This window comes from Rosa chinensis, chromosome 5 (genome assembly GCF_002994745.2).
Source record: "Rosa chinensis cultivar Old Blush chromosome 5, RchiOBHm-V2, whole genome shotgun sequence".
NCBI lineage: Eukaryota > Viridiplantae > Streptophyta > Magnoliopsida > Rosales > Rosaceae > Rosa > Rosa chinensis.
The window spans coordinates 59,729,081-59,732,561 of NC_037092.1; the positions used below are offsets into that span (position 1 = coordinate 59,729,081).

General features: G+C 40.9%; 1 non-coding gene across 1 annotated transcript; it reads right to left on the bottom strand.

The window, feature by feature from the left end:
* Positions 1-1,997: 1,997 nt before the first annotated feature.
* On the bottom strand, positions 1,998-2,105 carry LOC112168510. Its single transcript, XR_002924272.1, has one exon. It is a non-coding gene; the product is annotated as a small nucleolar RNA R71 (small nucleolar RNA).
* Between the last annotated feature and the right edge of the window lie 1,376 nt (positions 2,106-3,481).

The window sequence follows — 3,481 nt, forward strand, 5'->3', positions numbered from 1 at the left end:
GAAGTTATGGCCGATTTAGTACAAGAAGGTCGGGCTGCGCGTGAATCTGAGGTTGGACGGGAATTTATGTTTCAAGGCCCAAATCACACCAAGAAGCCTGAGGACGAGTTTGTGCTTCATATTCCGACTTATGATGGACAAATGGCACGATGTAAATAGTTAGAATAAGTCATCAAGTTCAAGAGCCAATAGAAAAACTCCACCTAAGCACGTGAACCCTAATTATTTTATATTTTGGATTTCCTACACAATAAGAAAGATGAGGGCAACCTCTAAGCATATAAAAAAAGGAGATCAATCTGCAGCAGCTCGGGCTCTCTCTTCCTCTCTTTTTCATTATTTTGTGTTTTTGATTCCAATTATGTGTAACTAAATTTCCAGTAGTTAGGGGGCAGTTGAAGCCCCTAGACATGATCCATAACATGCTTTGACATTCAATTTGTTTTCCAATTAATAAAGTTGAGGTTTTGTTTATCGATTTCTCATTGATAAATTCTATGTTTGTATGCTTTGGAGGCCTACTTATTATGCATGCTAGGGTTCTAATACTTTGATTATTTGATGCCTGAATCAATAGTTGGATTCCTCAAATTGTCTAGATAAGTAATTGGTAGTTTTCACTAGCAAGTAAACAAAACCCTAGGTTTAGCAAGGCTCTAAGTTATTTGCGATGCCTAGTAATTGCTCAATCTCTTTTCAAACTTAATGATCTCTGCATGTTTAATCTAATAAACGTACCTTTAGGTTGCATTGCTTGGGAATAGTCTAGGTGTAGAGCGCTTCCTGCCTAGCGTACAAAGTAAGAAAGGGTAATAGGTTGTGTTCAAGCGTACCAAGCCAATCTGAGCGTCTTCAACTAAGTTAATTGGACATAGTGTGTTGTGTGTGATTGTTAGAGGTGGATACTTCTTCCCTAGCTAGTTTCATCATTTTGATCTCAACCATTCTCAAATCAGCTTTTCTTTGTTTTACGCTCTGTTCTCTGTTTTCCCGTATTTATTTAATATAGTAAACGAACTCCAAAAATCACCAAATTTTGTGTGCTAGACTCATTTTGTGTCTAGTACGTCTTTGTAAATTTTGATATTTTTCTGGGTTGTTTTGGTTTGATTCTTAGTTTTTTTTTTACTGCTGTTCAGTAGGAACTTCAGTCACGTTTAGTGACTTTTGTTGAAGCTTTTAGTTTAACTTAATCCTCTGCGAGAGACCCTTATTTCCCTATATTACAATTGACATATTTGCAGGAGAATAAGAAAAATCAATAGCTTTAATTTTAGCTATTAATTTTTGGCGCCGTGTCGCCGGGGATTACTTTTATTCTAATTGCTTCTACTAGTTTGTTTAATTTGATTTTTATTTTAATTTCTTACTTAGTGTTTCTTTGTTTGTGTTCTCAAGTGTATGCTTACTCGTAGAACTGCTCAAGGAAATCTTACTCCCTTGGATTCAGAGATAGAACGCACTTGCAAGTCGAATAGGAAGCAAACGAAGGAAACTAGTTTGCCAATTGACGACACAACGGCGGGTTCTACATCTTCACAAGGGGAGGAGGACGAGAAAACACCACCAAACTCACCTACGCATTCAATTCACGAGGACGAAGAGGAACCCCCAATACTTGACATGGTTGAACCAAAGCCATTGAAGGATGCTTTTGTCCCGACAGCTTCAGAATCCCCCTCATGCATAGCTTACACACTACCAGGCAATCAGGACTTCTCCATTCCTGTGCAGCTCCTGAACTCACTACCTAAGTACTCGGGCACACCATCTGAGGATCCTAATGTCCACATTAGAGAATTCTTGGATATTTGAATTTGCAAGCTGCAAACCATTCAGAACATCCAACCAGAAGGACTCAGGTTACTTCTATTTCCCTTTTCTTTAAAAGATGATGCAAAACGTTGGTTGTACTCGTTACCTGCAGGTATCATCACAACTTGGGATGAAATGGTTAAGAAGTTTTTGAAACAATATTTCCCCGCTCAACTGACAAAACGACTAAGGAGGGAGATTCAAAACTTCACTCAAAAGAATGGAGATACACTATATGAGGCATGGGAGGAATTTCAGGAGTTTCAGAGGAAGTGTCCCCATCACATCTTCAGTCTGAATGACCTTGTCCAATTTTTCTATGATGGATTGGACATAGCTAATAAGGGCAGCGTTGATTCTGCATGTGGAGGTACTTTCATGAATAAAACCGGTCAAGAAGCATATAATCTAATAGACGATTTGGCTGACAACAATAAACAATTCTACACAAGGGATAAACATACAAGAGGACGTGGAGTGTATGAAGTCGATTCAAGGAACCAAATGGTGGCTGTGGAAAGAAAGCTTGACATGTTAATGAATGCCTTAGGCAATGACATTGTACCTACATGTGCCAGAACAAGCATAATTAGCTATAATGAGCCACGCTCATTGTACCGCCAGAGGTACCGACTCTCACCAAAGGAGTGACCTGCGAAGGCACAGCCAGGCGGGCTACCACCCGAGCCCTGGATCACCCCCAGATCACAGGTGACGCGCCGCCACGCGCCGAGCCAAGATAGCATCAGAAGCTCCAGACGCTGGGAATCGAAGCACATCAGTCCCACATCGAAAACAAGAAGAAGATCAACCTTCTCCTCACCTATAAAATGTTCTCTTCTCTCTCCTCATTAATTACGCATTTACTACTCATTTATTATTGTGCTGCCTATATGCATTGACTGACTTAGGCATCGGAGAAATGAAGACCACCCAACGCGGTCTCCCTCTGACACCCTGTCTCTCGTGTGATAGCTAGCGGAGGCCAACAAATCCTCAGAGTAGCGGTCCGCTCACCGGACCCGCGTTAAATGAAAGATCGGCTACCGCCGGACTTTGAGCATTAACAGGCATTAAGGCAACACCTCAGGTATGTTCTATTTGTTCCTATTCTGATCATACTACTGATAGATGTCCTATGTCTGCTATGTCTGAGGAACAGGTGAATTACATGCGGCAACAAAGGCCCAAATATGACCCTTACTTGAACACGTACAATCCGGGATGGAAGGATCACCCAAACTTCCGTTGGGGCGGTAATGACAACTTGGTTCGACGTACTCAAGGCTTCTACAATGGACCACCTGGATTCCAACAAGGGGCTAGGCAGCAAGTCTATCAACAAACTCCTCCTCAACAATCCTCAAGCAAGTCCTTGGAAGAACTAGTGAAGGAGATGATCCTGAACACCGCATCTTTCCAAAAGGACACCGCAGCTTTCATCCAAAGGACTGAGATTCAGTTTCAAATATAAATGTTGATACAATATACAATTACATATAGAAAATATATATATATATATATATATATATTTGCATAAGTACCTAGTTTTTTCGTATAACATGTACCATTCTCACACGGGTTGGACCGTTGTGTGAATATTTCTTCATAGGATGTGTGGAATGTGGTATGGTGTTGGTGATGACGCATAGGTTAATGGTGGAGG